This window comes from Schistocerca cancellata, chromosome 10 (genome assembly GCF_023864275.1).
Source record: "Schistocerca cancellata isolate TAMUIC-IGC-003103 chromosome 10, iqSchCanc2.1, whole genome shotgun sequence".
NCBI classification, from domain to species: domain Eukaryota; kingdom Metazoa; phylum Arthropoda; class Insecta; order Orthoptera; family Acrididae; genus Schistocerca; species Schistocerca cancellata.
Genome location: NC_064635.1, coordinates 168,371,238 through 168,383,318, shown reverse-complemented (window position 1 = coordinate 168,383,318; position 12,081 = coordinate 168,371,238). Strand labels below are relative to the sequence as shown.

Below are 12,081 nucleotides of genomic sequence, written 5' to 3'. Positions count from 1 at the left end.
ATCATTTTCACAGCACTGCCAGTGTTATAATTTGTGTTTGTGTCCTGATCATTATATGGATGTTTGATCCTTTTTGGACACTGCTGTGTGTACACCTTGATAATTAGAACTTATGACCATGGAACTGCTGTTGATAATATTGGGCAATGAGTTTGTTGACTTGAGATGATTGATGTGTTAGGCTGCACAGTGCCTAGTAAGGGCACTCACATTGAATACAGTATCCTATGTGGTGTGTGTTACATGGGACAGGAAGAACTGTAATGTTGTGCAAGGCTTTGCCTCATTTTGAGAATACATACATGTGCTGTAGTGTGCAGAGCAGAGTGATTGAAAGAAAGGTAAGTGCTTGTAGCTATTTGTATGGTAGCTAATGCAGTCCCTGGTGTTGAGGTTTTGTTGAACCTTTATGTAGCTTACATGTTTCATCTAAAGGCTACTGGTGGTAAATCTCCTTCATGCAGTGATTGTGCAGTAGAATTTGGTTGGCTGCAGCCATGGCATTCACATTTTGAACAGTGTTATTAGTGCATTTCTTGGTGTATTCCTTGAACTGTGGATTTACTGTTCAAATGTGACAGATAATACAGTGTGATAGTTTAAATGGGATGGTGAGCTTAATGATGGTCCAGTGTGCTATGAGAATGTATTGCATGTGGAATACTGAAGAGAGGGAACAAATGGTTGTGGGGTAAATTTTGTGATTGTATCTGTGAATATAAACCAAGGAATGCAATGAATAACACAGTGGTAGAGCAAATGTAGGTGAGAACTGTAGCAGGAGTGGTGCATTTTTTGAGAGCAGAAGTAGTTGGCTTGTGATGGCTCATTCTTTGTGTCTCTTCATTTGAGAATATGACTGTTCCTATATGCAAGGTGAGCAAAATTTGCTGCCTACCATAGCACAAATGGACCCATAGAAAATGTCTTATTTGTTTGGATCTGTTATGAGTGGTTGGCACTCGAGATACTATTTAGCACACATTCAGATATTTTCATTTTTGTCAGGCAATATATTAGCTGGGGCCAACGAGACAGCAGGCGGGTTTTCTATGATTGTTCTGGGGCAAGAACATAAACGGCAGAGGAGCCCAAAACATACATTTTTCTGCAGGTTGTTTGGCGCAATGTGGAATAAGTGTGTATCGTGTATATTTAAGACTGCAGCATGTGTTCCCAGCGCTATGAAGCAATTTACTGACTGAATTCTAGTTGTACTTTCCTGCAAGGTAAACTCATTTCAACAACTTAACCCAGCCACATGAGAGGATTTGTAAATCTCATTTCATTGTGTTTCCAGGGTGCCTAATCTGTTACACGAATATTTCACCCATCGACATTAATCAATTTCACGGCATGATTCGAGTAAAACTAGCGTTCTACTGCTCAGTACGTCAAACAGCTTTTGCTGACAAGTGTATGGTTTGTTAAGTTAATGTAAATGCAGTTGGCAGTTTTCTTGGTGTCTAGTACTAACCAGCGGCCACAAAATAACAAAATCTAACGATGAGTCTTAATGGGTGTGCCGGTATTTGCTAAATGAGGTTGTGCTACTTTCGCCTGTGGGGGGGCTAGGCGAGTGAGCAGACAGTAGCGCGCCTGTCGGTCAAGGGGAGAACTACTGTGCAATTTTGAGTGTTTAAGATGGCGGTAAGTGGGCGTGTAAGCAACTATTAGACACAAGGAGCAAAGAACAGAGAGTCTGCCTCTAATAAAATGTGTTTTACTGTTTTTTTTTCTGTATATTTCTGTATTTGTTTTCCCCAAAGGAACTTGAGTAGTGTAAGGTAATACTGATAGGTAGCGATGATGCAAGTACCTGTAGGTGCTTGGAACGAACGTCAGGTATAAATAGCAGTGCCAGGCGCAAGGTAGTTAATCTTTGCGCAGTGGCAATATCGTAACCAATGAAGTATAACTGAGGTGCGATTATTGCTAGTTGAAAACTTTTACCAATACCCCGCCAGAGAGACGTGAAATACCGACTCTGTGGCAATTTTTGGCAGCTCCTCAGGGGGTGTAAGTCTCATGGAAACAATGCTTCAAGCTGTGTTTATCTGTGAACACATTCTGCACTTGTGGAAGTGTTTGGCTGATGGTTGTTAGGGACCATGTACACAGACTAGGCTGTGTTCACTTGTTCACAGATGAATTGTGTACAAGGTCTTTGACAGCTGGTGAGAAACATTCTCCTCAGTGTAAGATGTTGTGCAACTGCTATGTGTGAATAAAGATGCCAATGTGGACAGTTGAAATGTGGTTCTGTCCAGTGGCAATTCTTGCTCCATAGCATACTAGTGGTACATACATGCAGTGGTTACTGATAAATGTAGGATTTGACAAAACTTCTGTCAGAATTTAATGGAGGAGACTAGGGCAGTACAGTGAGAGTTGGTGAGTGTGTGGGAGGCCAGTGTTGTACTTGATTCATTTTCACAGCACTGCCAGTGTTATAATTTGTGTTTGTGTCCTGATCATTATATGGATGTTTGATCCTTTTTGGACACTGCTGTGTGTACACCTTGATAATTAGAACTTATGACCATGGAACTGCTGTTGATAATATTGGGCAATGAGTTTGTTGACTTGAGATGATTGATGTGTTAGGCTGCACAGTGCCTAGTAAGGGCACTCACATTGAATACAGTATCCTATGTGGTGTGTGTTACATGGAACAGGAAGAACTGTAATGTTGTGCAAGGCTTTGCCTCATTTTGAGAATACATACATGTGCTGTAGTGTGCAGAGCAGAGTGATTGAAAGAAAGGTAAGTGCTTGTAGCTATTTGTATGGTAGCTAATGCAGTCCCTGGTGTTGAGGTTTTGTTGAACCTTTATGTAGCTTACATGTTTCATCTAAAGGCTACTGGTGGTAAATCTCCTTCATGCAGTGATTGTGCAGTAGAATTTGGTTGGCTGCAGCCATGGTATTCACATTTTGAACAGTGTTATTAGTGCATTTCTTGGTGTATTCCTTGAACTGTGGATTTACTGTTCAAATGTGACAGATAATACAGTGTGATAGTTTAAATGGGATGGTGAGCTTAATGATGGTCCAGTGTGCTATGAGAATGTATTGCATGTGGAATACTGAAGAGAGGGAACAAATGCTTGTGGGGTAAATTTTGTGATTGTATCTGTGAATATAAACCAAGGAATGCAATGAATAACACAGTGGTAGAGCAAGTGTAGGTGAGAACTGTAGCAGGAGTGGTGCATTTTTTGAGAGCAGAAGTAGTTGGCTTGTGATGGCTCATTCTTTGTGTCTCTTCATTTGAGAATATGACTGTTCCTATATGCAAGGTGAGCAACATTTGCTGCCTACCATAGCACAAATGGACCCATAGAAAATGTCTTATTGTTTGGATCTGTTATGAATGGTTGGCACTCGAGATACTATTTAGCACACATTCAGATATTTTCATTTTTGTCAGGCAATATATTAGCTGGGGCCAACGAGACAGCAGGCGGGTTTTCTATGATTGTTCTGGGCAAGAACATAAACGGCAGAGGAGCCCAAAACATACATTTTTCTGCAAGTTGTTTGGCGCAATGTGGAATAAGTGTGTATCTTGTATATTTAAGACTGCAGCATGTGTTCCCAGCGCTATGAAGCAATTTACTGACTGAATTCTAGTTGTACTTTCCTGCAAGGTAAACTCATTTCAACAACTTAACCCAGCCACATGAGAGGATTTGTAAATCTCATTTCATTGTGTTTCCAGGGTGCCTAATCAGTTACACGAATATTTCACCCTCGACATTAATCAATTTCACGGCATGATTCGAGTAAAACTAGCGTTCTACTGCTCAGTACGTCAAACAGCTTTTGCTGACAAGTGTATGGTTTGTTAAGTTAATGTAAATGCAGTTGGCAGTTTTCTTGGTGTCTAGTACTAACCAGCGGCCACAAAATAACAAAATCTAACGATGAGTCTTAATGGGTGTGCCGGTATTTGCTAAATGAGGTTGTGCTACTTTCGTCTGTGGGGGGCTAGGCGAGTGAGCAGTAGCGCGCCTGTCGGTCAAGGGGAGAACTACTGTGCAATTTTGAGTGTTTAAGATGGCGGTAAGTGGGCGTGTAAGCAACTATTAGACACAAGGAGCAAAGAACAGAGAGTCTGCCACTAATAAAATGTGTTTTACTGTTTTTTTTTCTGTATATTTCTGTATTTGTTTCCCCCAAAGGAACTTGAATAGTGTAAGGTAATACTGATAGGTAGCGATGATGTAAGTACCTGTAGGTGCTTGGAACGAACGTCAGGTATAAATAGCAGTGCCAGGCGCAAGGTAGTTAATCTTTGCGCAGTGGCAATATCGTAACCAATGAAGTATAACTGAGGTGCGATTATTGCTAGTTGAAAACTTTTACCAATACCCCGCCAGAGAGACGTGAAATACCGACTCTGTGGCAATTTTTGGCAGCTCCTCAGGGGGTGTAAGTCTCATGGAAACAATGCTTCAAGCTGTGTTTATCTGTGAACACATTCAGCACTTGTGGAAGTGTTTGGCTGGTGGTTGTTAGGGACCATGTACACAGACTAGGCTGTGTTCACAGATGAATTGTGTACATGTCTTTGACAGCTGGTGAGAAACATTCTCCTCAGTGTAAGATGTTGTGCAACTGCTATGTGTGAATAAAGATGCCAATGTGGACAGTTGAAATGTGGTTCTGTCCAGTGGCAATTCTTGCTCCATAGCATACTAGTGGTACATACATGCAGTGGTTACTGATAAATGTAGGATTTGACAAAACTTCTGTCAGAATTTAATGGAGGAGACTAGGGCAGTACAGTGAGAGTTGGTGAGTGTGTGGGAGGCCAGTGTTGTACTTGATTCATTTTCACAGCACTGCCAGTGTTATAATTTGTGTTTGTGTCCTGATCATTATATGGATGTTTGATCCTTTTTGGACACTGCTGTGTGTACACCTTGATAATTAGAACTTATGACCATGGAACTGCTGTTGATAATATTGGGCAATGAGTTTGTTGACTTGAGATGATTGATGTGTTAGGCTGCACAGTGCCTAGTAAGGGCACTCACATTGAATACAGTATCCTATGTGGTGTGTGTTACATGGAACAGGAAGAACTGTAATGTTGTGCAAGGCTTTGCCTCATTTTGAGAATACATACATGTGCTGTAGTGTGCAGAGCAGAGTGATTGAAAGAAGGTAAGTGCTTGTAGCTATTTGTATGCGTAGCTAATGCAGTCCCTGGTGTTGAGGTTTTGTTGAACCTTTATGTAGCTTACATGTTTCATCTAAAGGCTACTGGTGGTAAATCTCCTTCATGCAGTGATTGTGCAGTAGAATTTGGTTGGCTGCAGCCATGGTATTCACATTTTGAACAGTGTTATTAGTGCATTTCTTGGGTGTATTCCTTGAACTGTGGATTTACTGTTCAAATGTGACAGATAATACAGTGTGATAGTTTAAATGGGATGGTGAGCTTAATGATGGTCCAGTGTGCTATGAGAATGTATTGCATGTGGAATACTGAAGAGAGGGAACAAATGCTTGTGGGGTAAATTTTGTGATTGTATCTGTGAATATAAACCAAGGAATGCAATGAATAACACAGTGGTAGAGCAAGTGTAGGTGAGAACTGTAGCAGGAGTGGTGCATTTTTTGAGAGCAGAAGTAGTTGGCTTGTGATGGCTCATTCTTTGTGTCTCTTCATTTGAGAATATGACTGTTCCTATATGCAAGGTGAGCAACATTTGCTGCCTACCATAGCACAAATGGACCCATAGAAAATGTCTTATTGTTTGGATCTGTTATGAATGGTTGGCACTCGAGATACTATTTAGCACACATTCAGATATTTTCATTTTTGTCAGGCAATATATTAGCTGGGGCCAACGAGACAGCAGGCGGGTTTTCTATGATTGTTCTGGGGCAAGAACATAAACGGCAGAGGAGCCCAAAACATACATTTTTCTGCAAGTTGTTTGGCGCAATGTGGAATAAGTGTGTATCTTGTATATTTAAGACTGCAGCATGTGTTCCCAGCGCTATGAAGCAATTTACTGACTGAATTCTAGTTGTACTTTCCTGCAAGGTAAACTCATTTCAACAACTTAACCCAGCCACATGAGAGGATTTGTAAATCTCATTTCATTGTGTTTCCAGGGTGCCTAATCAGTTACACGAATATTTCACCCATCGACATTAATCAATTTCACGGCATGATTCGAGTAAAACTAGCGTTCTACTGCTCAGTACGTCAAACAGCTTTTGCTGACAAGTGTATGGTTTGTTAAGTTAATGTAAATGCAGTTGGCAGTTTTCTTGGTGTCTAGTACTAACCAGCGGCCACAAAATAACAAAATCTAACGATGAGTCTTAATGGGTGTGCCGGTATTTGCTAAATGAGGTTGTGCTACTTTCGTCTGTGGGGGGGCTAGGCGAGTGAGCAGTAGCGCGCCTGTCGGTCAAGGGGAGAACTACTGTGCAATTTTGAGTGTTTAAGATGGCGGTAAGTGGGCGTGTAAGCAACTATTAGACACAAGGAGCAAAGAACAGAGAGTCTGCCACTAATAAAATGTGTTTTACTGTTTTTTTTTCTGTATATTTCTGTATTTGTTTCCCCCAAAGGAACTTGAATAGTGTAAGGTAATACTGATAGGTAGCGATGATGTAAGTACCTGTAGGTGCTTGGAACGAACGTCAGGTATAAATAGCAGTGCCAGGCGCAAGGTAGTTAATCTTTGCGCAGTGGCAATATCGTAACCAATGAAGTATAACTGAGGTGCGATTATTGCTAGTTGAAAACTTTTACCAATACCCCGCCAGAGAGACGTGAAATACCGACTCTGTGGCAATTTTTGGCAGCTCCTCAGGGGGTGTAAGTCTCATGGAAACAATGCTTCAAGCTGTGTTTATCTGTGAACACATTCAGCACTTGTGGAAGTGTTTGGCTGGTGGTTGTTAGGGACCATGTACACAGACTAGGCTGTGTTCACAGATGAATTGTGTACATGTCTTTGACAGCTGGTGAGAAACATTCTCCTCAGTGTAAGATGTTGTGCAACTGCTATGTGTGAATAAAGATGCCAATGTGGACAGTTGAAATGTGGTTCTGTCCAGTGGCAATTCTTGCTCCATAGCATACTAGTGGTACATACATGCAGTGGTTACTGATAAATGTAGGATTTGACAAAACTTCTGTCAGAATTTAATGGAGGAGACTAGGGCAGTACAGTGAGAGTTGGTGAGTGTGTGGGAGGCCAGTGTTGTACTTGATTCATTTTCACAGCACTGCCAGTGTTATAATTTGTGTTTGTGTCCTGATCATTATATGGATGTTTGATCCTTTTTGGACACTGCTGTGTGTACACCTTGATAATTAGAACTTATGACCATGGAACTGCTGTTGATAATATTGGGCAATGAGTTTGTTGACTTGAGATGATTGATGTGTTAGGCTGCACAGTGCCTAGTAAGGGCACTCACATTGAATACAGTATCCTATGTGGTGTGTGTTACATGGAACAGGAAGAACTGTAATGTTGTGCAAGGCTTTGCCTCATTTTGAGAATACATACATGTGCTGTAGTGTGCAGAGCAGAGTGATTGAAAGAAAGGTAAGTGCTTGTAGCTATTTGTATGGTAGCTAATGCAGTCCCTGGTGTTGAGGTTTTGTTGAACCTTTATGTAGCTTACATGTTTCATCTAAAGGCTACTGGTGGTAAATCTCCTTCATGCAGTGATTGTGCAGTAGAATTTGGTTGGCTGCAGCCATGGTATTCACATTTTGAACAGTGTTATTAGTGCATTTCTTGGTGTATTCCTTGAACTGTGGATTTACTGTTCAAATGTGACAGATAATACAGTGTGATAGTTTAAATGGGATGGTGAGCTTAATGATGGTCCAGTGTGCTATGAGAATGTATTGCATGTGGAATACTGAAGAGAGGGAACAAATGCTTGTGGGGTAAATTTTGTGATTGTATCTGTGAATATAAACCAAGGAATGCAATGAATAACACAGTGGTAGAGCAAGTGTAGGTGAGAACTGTAGCAGGAGTGGTGCATTTTTTGAGAGCAGAAGTAGTTGGCTTGTGATGGCTCATTCTTTGTGTCTCTTCATTTGAGAATATGACTGTTCCTATATGCAAGGTGAGCAACATTTGCTGCCTACCATAGCACAAATGGACCCATAGAAAATGTCTTATTGTTTGGATCTGTTATGAATGGTTGGCACTCGAGATACTATTTAGCACACATTCAGATATTTTCATTTTTGTCAGGCAATATATTAGCTGGGGCCAACGAGACAGCAGGCGGGTTTTCTATGATTGTTCTGGGGCAAGAACATAAACGGCAGAGGAGCCCAAAACATACATTTTTCTGCAAGTTGTTTGGCGCAATGTGGAATAAGTGTGTATCTTGTATATTTAAGACTGCAGCATGTGTTCCCAGCGCTATGAAGCAATTTACTGACTGAATTCTAGTTGTACTTTCCTGCAAGGTAAACTCATTTCAACAACTTAACCCAGCCACATGAGAGGATTTGTAAATCTCATTTCATTGTGTTTCCAGGGTGCCTAATCAGTTACACGAATATTTCACCCATCGACATTAATCAATTTCACGGCATGATTCGAGTAAAACTAGCGTTCTACTGCTCAGTACGTCAAACAGCTTTTGCTGACAAGTGTATGGTTTGTTAAGTTAATGTAAATGCAGTTGGCAGTTTTCTTGGTGTCTAGTACTAACCAGCGGCCACAAAATAACAAAATCTAACGATGAGTCTTAATGGGTGTGCCGGTATTTGCTAAATGAGGTTGTGCTACTTTCGTCTGTGGGGGGGCTAGGCGAGTGAGCAGTAGCGCGCCTGTCGGTCAAGGGGAGAACTACTGTGCAATTTTGAGTGTTTAAGATGGCGGTAAGTGGGCGTGTAAGCAACTATTAGACACAAGGAGCAAAGAACAGAGAGTCTGCCACTAATAAAATGTGTTTTACTGTTTTTTTTTCTGTATATTTCTGTATTTGTTTCCCCCAAAGGAACTTGAATAGTGTAAGGTAATACTGATAGGTAGCGATGATGTAAGTACCTGTAGGTGCTTGGAACGAACGTCAGGTATAAATAGCAGTGCCAGGCGCAAGGTAGTTAATCTTTGCGCAGTGGCAATATCGTAACCAATGAAGTATAACTGAGGTGCGATTATTGCTAGTTGAAAACTTTTACCAATACCCCGCCAGAGAGACGTGAAATACCGACTCTGTGGCAATTTTTGGCAGCTCCTCAGGGGGTGTAAGTCTCATGGAAACAATGCTTCAAGCTGTGTTTATCTGTGAACACATTCAGCACTTGTGGAAGTGTTTGGCTGGTGGTTGTTAGGGACCATGTACACAGACTAGGCTGTGTTCACAGATGAATTGTGTACATGTCTTTGACAGCTGGTGAGAAACATTCTCCTCAGTGTAAGATGTTGTGCAACTGCTATGTGTGAATAAAGATGCCAATGTGGACAGTTGAAATGTGGTTCTGTCCAGTGGCAATTCTTGCTCCATAGCATACTAGTGGTACATACATGCAGTGGTTACTGATAAATGTAGGATTTGACAAAACTTCTGTCAGAATTTAATGGAGGAGACTAGGGCAGTACAGTGAGAGTTGGTGAGTGTGTGGGAGGCCAGTGTTGTACTTGATTCATTTTCACAGCACTGCCAGTGTTATAATTTGTGTTTGTGTCCTGATCATTATATGGATGTTTGATCCTTTTTGGACACTGCTGTGTGTACACCTTGATAATTAGAACTTATGACCATGGAACTGCTGTTGATAATATTGGGCAATGAGTTTGTTGACTTGAGATGATTGATGTGTTAGGCTGCACAGTGCCTAGTAAGGGCACTCACATTGAATACAGTATCCTATGTGGTGTGTGTTACATGGAACAGGAAGAACTGTAATGTTGTGCAAGGCTTTGCCTCATTTTGAGAATACATACATGTGCTGTAGTGTGCAGAGCAGAGTGATTGAAAGAAAGGTAAGTGCTTGTAGCTATTTGTATGGTAGCTAATGCAGTCCCTGGTGTTGAGGTTTTGTTGAACCTTTATGTAGCTTACATGTTTCATCTAAAGGCTACTGGTGGTAAATCTCCTTCATGCAGTGATTGTGCAGTAGAATTTGGTTGGCTGCAGCCATGGTATTCACATTTTGAACAGTGTTATTAGTGCATTTCTTGGTGTATTCCTTGAACTGTGGATTTACTGTTCAAATGTGACAGATAATACAGTGTGATAGTTTAAATGGGATGGTGAGCTTAATGATGGTCCAGTGTGCTATGAGAATGTATTGCATGTGGAATACTGAAGAGAGGGAACAAATGCTTGTGGGGTAAATTTTGTGATTGTATCTGTGAATATAAACCAAGGAATGCAATGAATAACACAGTGGTAGAGCAAGTGTAGGTGAGAACTGTAGCAGGAGTGGTGCATTTTTTGAGAGCAGAAGTAGTTGGCTTGTGATGGCTCATTCTTTGTGTCTCTTCATTTGAGAATATGACTGTTCCTATATGCAAGGTGAGCAACATTTGCTGCCTACCATAGCACAAATGGACCCATAGAAAATGTCTTATTGTTTGGATCTGTTATGAATGGTTGGCACTCGAGATACTATTTAGCACACATTCAGATATTTTCATTTTTGTCAGGCAATATATTAGCTGGGGCCAACGAGACAGCAGGCGGGTTTTCTATGATTGTTCTGGGGCAAGAACATAAACGGCAGAGGAGCCCAAAACATACATTTTTCTGCAAGTTGTTTGGCGCAATGTGGAATAAGTGTGTATCTTGTATATTTAAGACTGCAGCATGTGTTCCCAGCGCTATGAAGCAATTTACTGACTGAATTCTAGTTGTACTTTCCTGCAAGGTAAACTCATTTCAACAACTTAACCCAGCCACATGAGAGGATTTGTAAATCTCATTTCATTGTGTTTCCAGGGTGCCTAATCAGTTACACGAATATTTCACCCATCGACATTAATCAATTTCACGGCATGATTCGAGTAAAACTAGCGTTCTACTGCTCAGTACGTCAAACAGCTTTTGCTGACAAGTGTATGGTTTGTTAAGTTAATGTAAATGCAGTTGGCAGTTTTCTTGGTGTCTAGTACTAACCAGCGGCCACAAAATAACAAAATCTAACGATGAGTCTTAATGGGTGTGCCGGTATTTGCTAAATGAGGTTGTGCTACTTTCGTCTGTGGGGGGGCTAGGCGAGTGAGCAGTAGCGCGCCTGTCGGTCAAGGGGAGAACTACTGTGCAATTTTGAGTGTTTAAGATGGCGGTAAGTGGGCGTGTAAGCAACTATTAGACACAAGGAGCAAAGAACAGAGAGTCTGCCACTAATAAAATGTGTTTTACTGTTTTTTTTTCTGTATATTTCTGTATTTGTTTCCCCCAAAGGAACTTGAATAGTGTAAGGTAATACTGATAGGTAGCGATGATGTAAGTACCTGTAGGTGCTTGGAACGAACGTCAGGTATAAATAGCAGTGCCAGGCGCAAGGTAGTTAATCTTTGCGCAGTGGCAATATCGTAACCAATGAAGTATAACTGAGGTGCGATTATTGCTAGTTGAAAACTTTTACCAATACCCCGCCAGAGAGACGTGAAATACCGACTCTGTGGCAATTTTTGGCAGCTCCTCAGGGGGTGTAAGTCTCATGGAAACAATGCTTCAAGCTGTGTTTATCTGTGAACACATTCAGCACTTGTGGAAGTGTTTGGCTGGTGGTTGTTAGGGACCATGTACACAGACTAGGCTGTGTTCACAGATGAATTGTGTACATGTCTTTGACAGCTGGTGAGAAACATTCTCCTCAGTGTAAGATGTTGTGCAACTGCTATGTGTGAATAAAGATGCCAATGTGGACAGTTGAAATGTGGTTCTGTCCAGTGGCAATTCTTGCTCCATAGCATACTAGTGGTACATACATGCAGTGGTTACTGATAAATGTAGGATTTGACAAAACTTCTGTCAGAATTTAATGGAGGAGACTAGGGCAGTACAGTGAGAGTTGGTGAGTGTGTGGGAGGCCAGTGTTGTACTTGATTCATTTTC

The 12,081-nt window shown here is 41.2% G+C and overlaps 5 non-coding genes across 5 annotated transcripts; all 5 read left to right on the top strand.

Moving 5' to 3' along the window:
* The first annotated feature begins 1,878 nt into the window (after nt 1–1,878).
* Nucleotides 1,879–2,018, top strand: LOC126107013 (U4 spliceosomal RNA). The gene has a single exon (XR_007523444.1). It is a non-coding gene; the product is annotated as a U4 spliceosomal RNA (small nuclear RNA).
* A 2,278-nt stretch (nt 2,019–4,296) lies between these two features.
* On the top strand, nt 4,297–4,436 carry LOC126107012 (U4 spliceosomal RNA). The gene has a single exon (XR_007523443.1). It is a non-coding gene; the product is annotated as a U4 spliceosomal RNA (small nuclear RNA).
* A 2,273-nt stretch (nt 4,437–6,709) lies between these two features.
* On the top strand, nt 6,710–6,849 carry LOC126107011 (U4 spliceosomal RNA). Its single transcript, XR_007523442.1, has one exon. It is a non-coding gene; the product is annotated as a U4 spliceosomal RNA (small nuclear RNA).
* A 2,272-nt stretch (nt 6,850–9,121) lies between these two features.
* On the top strand, nt 9,122–9,261 carry LOC126107010 (U4 spliceosomal RNA). Its single transcript, XR_007523441.1, has one exon. It is a non-coding gene; the product is annotated as a U4 spliceosomal RNA (small nuclear RNA).
* Nucleotides 9,262–11,533: 2,272 nt separating this feature from the next.
* Nucleotides 11,534–11,673, top strand: LOC126107009 (U4 spliceosomal RNA). The gene has a single exon (XR_007523440.1). It is a non-coding gene; the product is annotated as a U4 spliceosomal RNA (small nuclear RNA).
* Nucleotides 11,674–12,081: the final 408 nt, after the last annotated feature.